Here is a 14,601-nt window from a genome sequence, read left to right as displayed (position 1 = left end):
TGGATTGGAATAGCACAAGTGACGCGGAGGCGTAGACGACGCACCCGCGTGGCAAAGCAAAACACCGAATGACGCATCCGCATGAATGACGCGATCGCGTGACGTACGTGATCTGCATAATCTGCAGAATTCGCTGGGGTGATTTTGGGCCCTGTTTTGACCCAGTTTTCGACCTAGAAAAGCAGACTAGAGCCAGAGAACATGCGGAAACCAAAAACAACATTCATTCTATACAGTTTTTAGTTTTTAGATCTAGTTTTACTCCTCCTCTAGGTTTTCTCTCTACACATACATAGTTCTTAGGATTTTTATTTCTATTGCTCTTTGCATTGGGATATTGAGAAGAGTTATTACCTCATCAAGACTTCGTCATTCTAGTTCGTTTTCTTTACTTGGCTTTACTCTTCCATGTCCTTTAATTTACTCAATTTTACTATTGGATTATTTTAGAATTTATTAATACAAGAGTTACTTTTATTTTTAATTGATTCCCTTGAGTTTTATTTATCATGTATTTCTTTAATTCCCTTTTCTATGTTATGAGTTCTACATTCACAATGAGCGAGTAGTTCCCTAACTTGATGGGGAGTTAATTGAACGGAACCCTTGAGTTGGAATGCTCGAAAGAGAAATTGTAATTGGGTTTATTGTTGGATTGCCATCTAGTCACTAACGCCAGTCCTTCCAAGTAAGCGGATTGGGACTTGTGAATAGAAACAGCATTCCAACTTGTTTGACTTTCCCTTACCTAGTAAGGGATAACTAAATAGAACAACATTCAATTATCAATTAATCTTGAGAGTATTGCAACAACAATAGGGCTTCCAACTAATCTACTCCCAGTCAAGGCTTTTATTTAAATTACTTAATTTCCCCAATTTAATTTCCTGTTTATTCAACTCAAACTCTTTTTGAAAATATCTGATTAATAAAATAGCACACCTTTCTGCAACTCGTTGGGAGACGACCTGGGATTCATACTCCCAGTATTTTAATTTTAATTTTTGTGATAACCCTTCTAAATTGAGAAGCGGATTTTTGGTTGGTTAAGAACTATACTTGAAACGCATATTTTATAACAATTCTTGACTCCCCAATTTCCACCACGTCAATTTTGGCGCCATTGTTGGGGAGTTGCAATAGAGTGCTATAGTTATTGATTGGATTTTATTTATTTGCATTTTATTTTATTTTGCTACTAGGAGATGCTTTTTTCTTTCGTTAGATGACGCGTTCACTTCCTGATCCAAACTTTCCAGTATTCGTTCCTGAGATTGAAAGAACTATTTCACGAATAAGGCAAGCTCGGCGTCGGTTAGTCCTCTCTGAGGGTGGATCTGAAATGTCACTTGAGAAAGAAACCAGCCCCCATTCTACTGATTTTGTTGATTTACGTGCAGGTAACATGGCAGCAGCTAGGAGAGTTACTATCCAGGAGGCTGGAGCCCCTGATTTTACAATGCAACCATTTCAAGCGCATCACCCAACGGTGGCTACAGATTTTGAAATAAAGACTACACTGCTCAATTTGATGCCCAAGTTTCATGGCTTGCCTGCTCAAGAGCCTATCAAGCACCTGAGAGATTTCCAAGCAGCCTGTTCTACTGTCAGGCGTGATGGTGCAGATGAAACTTTAATTTTGCTGAAAGCTTTTCCGTTTTCTCTTGAAGGAAAGGCAAGAGAGTGGTACTACACTCAACCCGCAGCAACTGTATCTAACTGGGATACACTGAGAAGAGAATTCTTGGAAAAAATCTTTCTATCTGAAGTTACTGATAAACTGAGGAAAGACATTTCCATGATTGTTCAGGATGAATCTGAGATTCTCTATGAATATTGGGAGCGCTTCAATAATCTTCTGGAAGCATGCCCCCACCATATGATTGACAAGATAGTGTTACTCGGTTACGTCACACAGGGCATGAGGCCCCAAGATAAGACCACATTGCAAAGTGCTAGCAATGGGTCTATGAAAAAGTACAAGACCACTGATGAGGCATGGCAATTGATCAGCGACTTAGCTGAATCTACTCGGAATCATAAGCAGAAATAAGGCCGTTCATAAACCGTTGCAGAAGTATTCTCTAGCAGAGAGACTGCTGCTCTAACTCAGAGTATCTGTGAAATGACCAACTTGCTGAAGCAGATGCAATTGAATCAACAACAAGTTCAGCAAGCTCAACCTTCTCCACCACAGCAAAACCAACAGTTAGTCCCATAGAGAGTTTGCGGAATCTGTGCTGATTATAGCCACTATACTGATGAATGTCTGCAGCTCCAACAGGAAGATAACACCGTGGCAGCCACTCATAACTTCTATGACTGCCCTAACCAAGGGTACAATCAAGGTGGCAATTACAACCATGGATGGCAGGACAATTCTAACCAGAATTGGAGGGACAACAACAACAACAGAGGAGGCAGAGACAATCAGGGAAATCAGAGGTGGAATAATAACAACAACAGGCAGCAGAACCAGAACCAGCCTTACAGAGCACCTTACCTGAGACAATCCCAAGGACCACAGAATGCCCAACAGCAGACCTCTCAAATTACTTATCCTTCCTCATCTTCTAATGATTATTTACCACAATCCATTGATCGGAGACAACAGACCATGGAAAATAACATTAACGCCACTCTAAATGGTCTGAATGCTACTTTGCAAGCTCTTGTCTCACAGAATAGATCAATGAATAACTCCAATAACCAACATATGAGCTCCAGTGGAATCCCCTCTCAACCATTACCCAATCCAAAGGGTGGCATTAATACCATCACCCTCAGGTCCGGAACCACACTGCAGGAGAGGAATCAGGAGGAGCCAAGCCCACCAGAACACGCCTCAACTGAAGAGGTAGTGGAAATAGAAGATGTTGAAGAGGAAGAGGATATACAGGACATAGCTGAAAAAGAAGAAGTTCAACCACAGGAGGAAGCACCATAGGGCGCAGCTACTGCAGAAGACACCACTCCCATTCCATTTTCACAACTTGCAAGGAAGCCCAGGAAGCAGCTGGAACCTGATCCCAAAATGATAGAGATATTCAAAAAGGTTGAGGTAATTGTTCCTCTTTTTGATGTTATTCAACAGGTACCTAACTATGCAAAGTTTCTAAAAGATTTATGTATACATAAAGACAAAATTAATGAATTAAAAACTATTCCTTTAGGTAGTTCCATATCTGCTTTAATGGGAGGTTTACCTGAAAAGTGTAGTGACCCAGGTCCTTGTATGGTTAATTGTACTATTGGTGGTGTAATAATTTCTGACTGCATGTGTGATTTAGGAGCATGTGTGAGTATAATGCCTTTGTCTATATATGATATTTTGAGGCTCCCTCCCTTAAAAAGGTCGGCAGCTTGTTTTGTGTTAGCAGATAAAAGCATTATTACAGTGGTTGGAGTTGCTGAAGATGTATTAGTGGGCATTAAGGGGCTCACATTCCCCACTGATTTTTATATTCTGGAGATGCCCCAAAATGACTCAGAGAAGCCGTCATCAATCCTACTTGGAAGACGTTTCCTGAAGGCATCAAAGTTCAAATTGGATGCTTTTTCAGGAACATACTCTTTTGAAATAGATGGCCGATTAGTAAGTTTCAATCTGAATGGAGTTATGAAGCACCCTCCAGAAGATCATTCTATCTTCCAGTGTGACATCATTGATGAAACCGTAGCTAAAGTTCACAAGGAGGAGTTAGAAGAGAAGCACACAGGACAAGGTCCGAGTGTGGGGACACTCTTGAACGACAATGATGGCACTTCGCCATTTTCACCAGCTTCAGACAATCTAGAGCCTGACCATGAGCAGAAGTTAGAGTTGAAACCGCTTCTTCCACACCTCAAATATGCTTACCTTGAGGACAAGCAAAAGTGTCCAGTTATCATTGCAAAGGAACTCACTTCTCAACAAGAAGAGCAGCTACTTAGTGTGCTGAGGAGGCACAAGAAGGCAATTGGATGTAGTTTGGCGGATATAGTAGGCATCAACCCTCAAGTATGTGAGCACAGAATATTTTTAGAAGAGGGAGCAAGGCCCGTTCGTCAACCCTCAAGTATGTACTTTGGTCTTGTTGATTTTCCCACCCAAAGTCGGGGTGATTCCTCCATCCAGGGTTGTAGGTCTTGGAGTATGGATCATGGTTTTGCCTAGGTGAATTCCCAATATAGTTGACTTGCTCCTAACTTCCCTCTGCTTCTTCATTCACTCCTTCTTAGGTTGTTGATGAAGTGGAGATTGCTGCTACTTGGTTCCTCTCCATCTTCTTGGTGAGGTCAGCCAGCTGCTGGGTAATGAGCTTGTTTTGGGCCAGCAGAGCATCTACATTGTTTAGCTCCATCACTCCTCTCGTGTTTCCTCTTTCGAAAGCATAGAAGTAGTCATTCTCTGCTACAGTTTCAATGACATCTATGGCTTCTCAATGGTCTTCTTCTTGTTCAAAGATCCTCCGGATGAATGGTCTACTTCCTTCTTTGATTCATATGACAGGCCTTCATAGAAAATGTGCAGCTGCACCCATTCGTTGAACATATCTGGTGGGCACCTCCTTGTTAGGTCCTTAAACCTCTCCCATGCTTCATAAAGAGTCTCACCATCTTGCTGTCTGAAAGTTTGGACCTCAGCTCTCAGCCTATTGATTCGTTGAGGAGGGTAAAATCTTGCTAAGAATTTATTCACCACATCTTCCCAGGTTGTCAAGCTCTCCTTTGGGAAAGACTCCAGCCACTTGGCTGCCTTATCCTTGAGTGAGAATGGAAATAAGAGCAGTCTATAGGCGTCAGGATGAACACCATTAGACTTCACTGTGTCACATATTCTCAGGAAGGTGGTTAGATGTTGATTGGGGTCTTCTTGGACACTTCCTCCGAACGAACAGTTGTTCTGAACAAGGGTGATGAGCTGTGGCTTCAGTTCAAAATTGTTAGTGTGGATGGTTGGCTTTTGAATGCTACTTTCACAATTTCCTGGGTTTGGATTGATGTAAGAGCCTAAAACTCTTCTATCCTCCCCAGCATGATTTGCTCGACCTCTTCCGCCATGGTTGTGAGTCTCTTCTTCATGATGGTTTTCCATGTTGTCTTCCATGTTTGGTTCAAAGTATTCCTCCTCTTCCTCATCACTAACTACTCTTTTTCCTCTTGCTTCCCTTCTTAATCTCAAGAAGGTCCTCTCAGGTTCAGAATCAAAGAAAGTTGAAGCCCCGCTTCTTCTCCCTGTCATACAACCAACAAGTACAAGCAAAGAAAATAGATGCAGAAAGTATTTCTGTCAGAATTACTGTTAGTGTGAGTGATGCAATATATCAAACAGTTAGTGGGTTAGTGAAATGAATTGTAAATAACAAAGAAAAAGTAGAGGGAAGAGAAGAAATTAACTAAAACTGAAAGTAAATTACTCAAACAGAAAATTAAATCAAACAAAAATAAAATGCTCAATCTAGTTATCTTCCAATTTAATCATTGTTGATGCACAATCAATGTCCGGCAACGGCGCCATAAACTTGATCCACGGAAAAGTTGTCTCATAACAAATTTCCTTCGGCAAGTGTACCGAATTTGTCGTCAAGTAAAAACTCACAATAGAGTGAGGTCAAATCCCACAGGGATTGATTGATCAAGCAACTTTAATTAGAGGAATGTTCTAGTTGAGCGAATCAGAATTTGAATTGAGAATTGCAGAAAATTAAATGGCGGAAAAGTAAATAACAGAAAAGTAAATGCTAGAAATAAAGAGCTGAATGTAGATGACGGAAAGAAATTGCAGAATCTTAAATGGGAATGGGAAAATTGCTCATAAAAGTAAATGACAGAAATTAAAGAGAATGGGTAAGATCAGAAATGGGGAGTTCATTGGGCTCAGGAGATGTTGCATTCTCCAGATCAATTTCATTTTCATCTCTTCCTCAATCAATGCACTCATTGATCTCCTTGGCAATCTTAAGTGATCGAATTACAATTTCTTGTAATTCAATCTCTCAAATGTTGATCAATAGCCAATTCCTTGGTCAATTGCTCATGAGAAGAGATGAAGTATGGTCACTGATTATACCACATGCATTTCCCAAATCAAGTGTTGAGAGGATTATAGTCACATATCCATCCAAACCCAATTTGGTCCAGTATGAGAAAGCATTTCTAGCATGATCTCTTCATTCCTCTGTCAAGGTTCAGAAGAGATCCAAGTATGAATAGCTTCTTTTCCAAGATAACTACCCAATTGGATGAAGATCGAAAGCTTTCAAGTAAAATCAAGAGAAAAGATAGAAGAAGAATAATGAAAACTAGTATTGATCCATGATGACAAGTCATCCTAGCCTATTTTAACTAGTCTTTTTCTTTTGTTTTCATTAGAATTATACACTTTCTTGAACCATAAGCAAGCTAATTGAGTAGATTTTCATGTTTCCCTTGATTGAATCAACCATGTATGAATTCATGCCATTTCATGAGGTTTTATGGTATAATTGTTGCATATTATGATAGAATGAATATCTCATGATTATGAGCATAGCTTTGATGTGTTTGGTTGATTAATGATAGGTGAAGAAAGCTTGGAGAAAGGTTGAAGCAAGAAGGAATGGCTAGGAGTGAAGAGAGGACAATGGAATAAGTGAAATTGAACCAGGAAGCAAAAAGCTGGACCTAAAGTTAGCATCAAACTTTTGCACAAACTTTTGGTTGAAAAGTTAGTCCCAACGTTAGCCCCCTAACTTGGAGGCTAACGTTGGAACTTGAAAATCACTCCCTGGGTACCAAAAGTTTGCGCCAACGTTAGCCCCCTAACTTTGAGGCTAACGTTGGCACATGAAATTCACCCCTGGGCACCAAAAGTTTGCGCCAACGTTAGCCCCCTAACTTTGAGGCTAACGTTGGCATGAAGAAAACCTCCCTGGGCACCAAAAGTTTGCGCCAACGTTAGCCCCCTAACTTGGTGGCTAACGTTGGCACATGAAAATCACAAGGAGGAGCAAAAGTTTGCGCCAACGTTAGCCCCCTAACTTGGTGGCTAACGTTGGCGCCACAAGCACACAAGGCAAGGCCAACGTTAGGGTCAAAGTTAGACCCCTAACGTTGGCACCAACGTTCATATCAGCAAATTTTGTGGGCTGCTATGAAAACCCCTAACTTTTGCTCAAACTTTTGGTCCAACTTTTGCAAAACTCAAACCCGGTTCAATTGGTTCACTTTGGTTCTTCTCCAAACTTCAAGAGCAATAAACCAAGGCCTCTTTCAACCCAATTCCACCAAGAGCAAAGGCCCAACTCAAAGCTTGAAGATCATTTGAAGAAAGTGTATAAATAGGATAGAATTCAAGTTCTTCGGAGAGCTTTCTTTTGGAATTTTCATAATAGTTTTCGGAGAGCTTTTGATATTGAGTGATCTTTAATTTCTTTGTCTTGGGGGAAGGAGAATACACTTCTCTTCCTCTCAATTTTATTGCTTTCAATTTCAATTACTATTGTCTTGGATTTTGGGGTTGGAGAATTGAAGAAATTCTGTTTCAATCTCAACCTTGGATCTCACTACTTTATTTACTGCTTGATTGGATTTCAATTTCTGTTAATTGCTCTTCATCTATTTTCCTTGCAATTTACAATTCCCTTGCAATTGTTCTTGTTGGATCTAGGAAGGCATTGAGATCTAGACTTGGTTTTCTAGTCTCTGGGTCCTGAGATCTAATTTCCCAATTTTACATTTTCTGTTTACTGTTTTCATGTTCATTTACTTTTCTGCTTCAAGATCCAATCTAACCCAAACCTTCTTCTACTTCTCTGCTTGATGCAATTTACTTTTCATTGTTTAAATTCTGCAAATCCAATCCCCAATTCCCTTTACAATTCCAGCCGTTTACATTTCTTTCACTTTAAGATTCCGCACTTTACATTTCTTACATTCTAAGTTTCTGCTATTTAATTTCTTGTTCTTTACAATTCAGCATTTTAATTCCCTGTTCTCTTTACTTCCATGCAATTTAATTTCTGCAAATCACAAAACACTCAACCAAATCTTGATTTGCTTGACTAAATTAACCACTAAGCTAAAATTGCTCAATCCTTCAATCCCTGTGGGATCGACCTCACTCCCGTGAGTTTTTATTACTTGATACGACCCGGTACACTTGCCGGTTAGATTTGTGTGTTTTGGGAGAAATTTATTTTTCACCAAAATACTCATAAAGTTTTTGGCGCCGTTGCCGGGGATTGATTAGATTGACAATGATTAAGTGAAGTGGCAGTTTAGATCAAGCACTTTTTCTGTAATTTCTGACTGACACACTAACTGTTTGAATTTTTGCCTGAGCTAATTGAAACCTCACTTTAGCAATAGAGTGAAGTTTTCTTGGTTTATCTTGCTGAATATGATTCTCATAGCTTGATAAATAAACAAGAGAAGTGATTTTCGTTCATTAATCTCTCAAGTTTACCAACTGTTTGACACATGGTGTCAACTAATCCTCTGACTACATTCTGGCATGAGAATATCCAATTTTCATTTGGATTGTTTGTGATTGTGCAGGTCATGGAGGAAAGGAATCCTACAGCAAGAGGAGAAAAACTGAGGCATTATGATTTCCAGCCTCCATAATCAAAGAGCAAGATGTCAAGCTAGTGACAATAAAAGAGCGCTTGTTGGGAGGCAACCCAACCTGAGGTAGTTTTCCTTTCATAGCTATTTCAATAAAAAGGTTAATTAGTTTTTCTACATTGCAAGAAGCTAAGTTTGGTGTTGCACACCAAAACAATATAAGGGAGAATGAAGGATTCTAAGTTTGGTGTTTCACCAAAATTCCATCATAAAACACATTCTCATTTTCTGCATAATGCTGGCTTCAAGCATGTTGGATGAACTAGTTAACTATTCTGCTGTTTCCTAGTTTTCAGTTTTGTCATTTTTGAAAAAGAAAAAGAGTTTTACACATGGTTAATCTGATGCACAAGAACCATTGGCAAGGTACTAAGTTTGGTGTTCTCACACCAAAGTAAGTACAAAGGCCCACAAATAAATCCTGCATGCTAACCATTGTTTCTAAGTGCTTGGAAAACAAGCAACTTCCAATATCATTGTAGAGCATCATACAAGCCTTTGGAGGGATTAAGAATCATCAACCAAAGAAACAAAAGATGAACATAAAGGCCAGCAATGGTGATGAGAAGGAAAGCAAGTGAACTCCAACAGGTTGTATTGATAAGTGATTGTTTACATCAAATATTGCTGCTATTGCAAGTTGGATTGTATCCTTATTTACCCTGCCTGTCTGCATAGTATAGTTTTTTTATATACCCCTGCCTGCATGCATAGCATAGTTTTTCTTTATAATTCAATAAGCAAGATGTTTGATCAATCACAACATTCTTATCTTCAAAACTTGTTTGCACTCAATTTTCAAGAAATGCATCACATGAAAGTTCTTTGAGAAGAAGGATTGAGGAATAAATCAAATTTGAGGCAAGCAAGAGATTAGGAAAAGTGGTGGTTCTAGTTGTATGATTTTGTATTGAGGTTGCATGCTTGTGAAAACTTGCATGGGAGCTCATAGGCGGGACATGAAGTTCAAAGAAGTATTGTGGAGATTCTCAAAAACTTATTGATCCAAGAAGCAGCAAACAAAACAAAAGGAAATAAAGAAAATACAAAAGCAAAAAAAGAACATGGCCCAAGGCTCTGAGCATCAATTACTAGGCAGAAAAAAAGAAAGAAAGAAACAAAAACTCAAAGTGTTGTTATCCTAGTAAATGCTTGTGGTTGAAGTGTGTCAAGGAAAGAGGCTTGAGCGAGTAAATCTTTAGGGGTGCTTTAACACCTAATACCTTAAAACCAACTGGTTTAGGAGTATTGATTGAAAGCTTATCTAAAGAGCCGCTTTGAGACATGATACTTAGAGTCGAGGCCAAAGCACAGAAATTATAAGCTGCTTCAAGGTGATTACATATAAAGAGATCTCCATGATACCATTTGGATGAAAATCCTAAGACCTACGACTCCCAATATGTAAGGACTAGTGAGCACTGAAGCCCTTGCATAAGCATATGATTTAGAATTCACCCCACTGTTACTTGATCACTTCACTCACTGTATTTTACAAGTGCTCCTCAATCCATCTTAATTAAAAGAATCTCTGAGCATAATTCATTTCTTGCTTGGGGACAAGCAAGCTTTAAGTTTGGTGTTGTGATGACAAGTCATCCTAGCCTATTTTAACTAGTCTTTTTCTTTTCTTGCTTTATTTTTGCATTTGCTTCTTCAAGGTTTTCATGATTTTCAAAAGATTTCACAAAATGTCCTAGATGAAAACTTCAATTAAATAAAATCTAATGCAATTAAGCATCAATCAAACATACTAGCTTACCAATACTTTTATGCACATGCTAAAATCTTCTTACTGCCTTGTTTGTTTATGATCATGATACTTTGTTGCTTTTGAATTCACAAAACTCAAGTTGGTAATCATAATGACATAGCACCATGTTGCAATTTAGAAATCAAACTATGCCTTTTCATACACACATGCATATAGAGAAGGTAAAGACAATCATGCAGTTTATAGTGCTTGAAACAAATGAGAGGAAAAGGAACTTTACAACCTTGTAGTTCATCTTCTCTATTGTTGTCAATTTCCTCCCATTCTCCTCCTTCCCATACCAAACTCAGAATGCTTGCTCATCCTCAAGCAACTATTAGAACCGTGGCTATGGGGCTAAGATGGATCATGAATGTCTTACACAAGGAATGTTAGTAGTACATGTGTTTCAAGCAAGCAAAATTAAAGATAATAATCAAGGCATAAGAGACAGAGACATTATGATTGCATAGATAAGAAGGTGTGCACAATACATTGCGTAAAAGAATAAGTGGCACACCAAACTTAGTGTGACACTTTCGCTTGGAATCAATGCAAGTATCCAGTAAAGATTTGAAGCAAATTGTGTTGCATAGCAACACCAAACTTAGAATGCAATCCTATGTCCATTTATTTGAATTGAAACCAAGCAAATGAAACTGTTCTTTATTAAATACAATCACCAAGCCAAGATTCTGTCATTAATAAAGCTCTCATGGTGATGTATTAATAAACACAGCGAATAAGCAACTAAAATGAAAGTATTAAAAAAAACAAAGAATTAACTAAAGTAAACAGAATAACAAAATATCAAACCAAAAGAAAATTAACACTGCAAAGACATTATGGTTATGCAGACAAGTGGTGTTGCTGAATGCTTTGCATAGAAAAGTAGGCGGCACACCAAAGTTAGAATCTTGATGTGTCACTTTCATTTTTAATTTGATGCAATCATCCAAAAAGATTGAAAACAATTTGTTGCAAGGCATCACCAAACTTAGAATATAACCATATGCCAATTTATTGAATTTTAAACAAAGCAAGGAGAAGAAATGTACCTACTGTCTACCTTTTCTTTACTTTCTTCCTCTTCTTCCAATTTGTTAAGAGAAATGACTTCAAAGGAGGAGAAGTGTCAGCTACTGTCCCTTGCCTTGGCTTTTCCTCAGCAAGCTTCCTTTTGCAAATGGCTTGATTGCTCTTGCTTACTGGATTAGGGACAGGATTGGTGCTTTTGTTAGTTGCCTTCACTTCTTTGAATCCAAGTCTTGGTTGCTGTGTGATTATTGGAGTTTTGTATTCATCCAGAGACTTTTGTATTGGTGGTTCCATGAACTCCTCCTTTATGTACTTCTCTGCCTCACTTGAGTTTGGAATGACTTCTTCACTTTCTTGCTCCTCCACTTCCTCTTTTACACCCAACATTTGTTTCAATCGCTCTATCATGGGGGAGGTTTGTCGATCTTCCCAACATTTCTTCATCTCCTCGTCATACCTTTCAATCATGGATTCAAATGTTGAGGCGTTTTGGTCCAGGGAGGTTTGTGAGAGTTGTGAGTCTTCATGTTCTCTTGTCATCTCAAGTGCAGTTTCAGGTTCAACCACCTCATTCTTTATTGAAAGTTCACTTGATGCAGTGGCCTCCTTATCTTGCTCTTCCACTTTCTCCTTCATATCCATCAATTGGCCTTCATTTTTCTTGCTCAGTGGTTCTAAGCTCCTCCTTATTTTCTCTATTTCTCCATTCATATTTTTGAATAAAGCTTCTTGCCTTTTCTCGAATATTTGTGCTTCTTTCGCATATTTTTCAATCTTGGACTCAAGCTCTGAAAGCTTTGAGTGGTTCATGGAAGTTTGTGTGGGTGATGAGTTTTGAAAGGGGCTTTCGGTTGAAGTATGATCAAGTGATGATATCTTTGGATGATTATCATATGGAGCACTAGAATTCCCTTCCCAGCCACCATTAGAATCATGACTTGCATCATTTTGTGGTGGAGGGAAATATCCCATATGATTTTCTTTCTCATCTTGTGGTTCTGAAGCAAATCTCCATGAATTGGAGTGCATAGAATGTGTATTCTCTTGGTGATATTCCCAGCCACCATTAGAGATTGGTGATGATGGGTAATATCCCATAAAATTTGTTTGATCATAAGATGAGTTGAACTCCATTTGAATTTTGTAAAACACACAACCAAGGAAAATTGAAATTACTCATATCAGAGATGAGAATTTCTTAGTGAGGCAAAAACTCAAACACCTTGGTTTCACTTTGAAACAGAAAACGAAAATAAAGAAATTCCCTTTTACTCTTCTGTTTAATGCAAGTTACTTTTCCTTGTTTAATTTCTGCAAATCCAACTCCCAATCCCCTTTACAATTCCAGCCGTTTACATTTCTTGCACTTTAAGATTCCGCACTTTACATTTCTTACATTCTAAGTTTCTGCTATTTAATTTCTTGTTCTTTACAATTCAGCATTTTAATTCCCTGTTCTCTTTACTTCCATGCAATTTAATTTCTGCAAATCACAAAACACTCAACCAAATCTTGATTCGCTTGACTAAATTAACCACTAAGCTAAAATTGCTCAATCCTTCAATCCCTGTGGGATCAACCTCACTCCCGTGAGTTTTTATTACTTGATACGACCCGGTACACTTGCCGGTTAGATTTGTGTGTTTTGGGAGAAATTTATTTTTCATCAAAATACTCATCAAGTTTTTGGCGCCGTTGCCGGGGATTGATTAGATCAACAATGATTAAGTGGGTGAGAAGTCTAGATCAAGCATTTTCTTTATTTTTGTTTTCTGTTTCAAAGTGAAACCAAGGTGTTTGAGTTTTTGCCTCACTAATAAATTCTCATCTCTGATATGAGTAATTTCAATTTTCCTTGGTTGTGTGTTTTACAAAACTCAAATGGAGTTCAACTCATCTTATGATCAAACAAATTTTATGGGATATCACCCACCATCACCAATCTCTAATGATGGCTGGGGATATCACCAAGAAACTTCAAATTCTGGGCACTCCAATTCATGGAGCTATGCTTCAGAACCACAAGATGAGAAAGAAAATCATATGGGATATTTCTCTCCACCACAAAATGATGCAAGTCATGATTCTAATGGTGGCTGGGAAGGGAATTCTAGTGCTCCATATGATATTCATCCAGAGATATCATCACTTGACCATACTTCAACCGAAAGCCCCTTTCAAAACTCACCACCCACACAAACTTCCATGAACCACTCATGGTTTTCAGAATTTGAGTCTAGGTTCAACAGAATGGCGGAGGAATATCAATAATCCCGAAGGGAACTAGAAATCCTTTCTCAGGAGACGGATAAGCAATTGGAGGACACAGATAAACGCTTAGAACTACTAAGCAAGGAAAATGAAGACCAATTGATGGATGTGAAGGATAAAGTGGAAGAGCAAGATGAGGAGGCTACTGCATCAAGTGAACTTTCAATGAAGAATGAGGTGGTTGAAAATGAAACTGCACTTGAGGTGACAAGGGAACATGAAGACTCACAACTCTCACAAACCTCCCTGACCCAAAAACTCTCAACAATTGAATCTGTGATTGAAAAATATGAAGAGGAGATGAAGAAAGCTTGGGAAAATCAACAAACCTCCTCCATAAAAGAGCTATTAAAACAAATGTTGAGTGTAAAAGAGGAAGTGGAAGAGCAGGAAAGTGAAGAAGTCATTCCAAACTCAAGTGAGGCAAAGAAGTACATAAAGGAGGAGTTCATGGAACCACCAGTTCACAAGGCTCTGGATGAATATAAAACTCCAATAATCACACAGCAACCAAGACTTGGATTCAAAGAAGTGAAGGCAACTAACAAGAGCACCAATCCTGTCCCTGAACCAGCAAGCAAGATCAATCAAGCCATTTGCAAAAGGAAGCTTGCTGAGGAAAGGCCAAGGCAAGGGACAGTAGCTGAAACTTCTCCTCCTTTGAAGTCATTTCTCTTAACAAATTGGAAGAAGAGGAAGAAAGTAAAGAACAGGTAGACAGTAGGTACACTTCTTTTCCTTGCTTGGTTTAAATTTCAATAAATTGGCATATGGTTACATTCTAAGTTTGGTGTTGCCCTGCAACAAACTGTTTTCCATCTTCATGGATGATTGCATCAATTTTACATGAAAGTGACACACCAAGATTCTAAGTTTGGTGTGCCACCTATTTTTTTTATGCAAATCAATCCAGCAACCTCACTTGTCTGCATAATCATATTGCCTTTTAC

The 14,601-nt window shown here is 38.6% G+C and overlaps 2 non-coding genes across 2 annotated transcripts; one reads left to right on the top strand and one right to left on the bottom strand.

Moving 5' to 3' along the window:
• Window positions 1-1,777: 1,777 nt before the first annotated feature.
• On the bottom strand, window positions 1,778-1,885 carry LOC148580694 (small nucleolar RNA R71). The gene has a single exon (XR_015896157.1). It is a non-coding gene; the product is annotated as a small nucleolar RNA R71 (small nucleolar RNA).
• A 2,644-nt stretch (window positions 1,886-4,529) lies between these two features.
• On the top strand, window positions 4,530-4,636 carry LOC148580693 (small nucleolar RNA R71). The gene has a single exon (XR_015895652.1). It is a non-coding gene; the product is annotated as a small nucleolar RNA R71 (small nucleolar RNA).
• Window positions 4,637-14,601: the final 9,965 nt, after the last annotated feature.

The sequence above is a fragment of the Arachis ipaensis genome, chromosome B10 (genome assembly GCF_059453495.1).
Source record: "Arachis ipaensis isolate K30076 ecotype BB chromosome B10, ASM5945349v1, whole genome shotgun sequence".
In the NCBI taxonomy this organism is placed as follows: Eukaryota; Viridiplantae; Streptophyta; class Magnoliopsida; order Fabales; family Fabaceae; genus Arachis; species Arachis ipaensis.
Note: the sequence above shows the minus strand (reverse complement) of the source record. Positions and strands in the feature narration are given on the sequence as shown.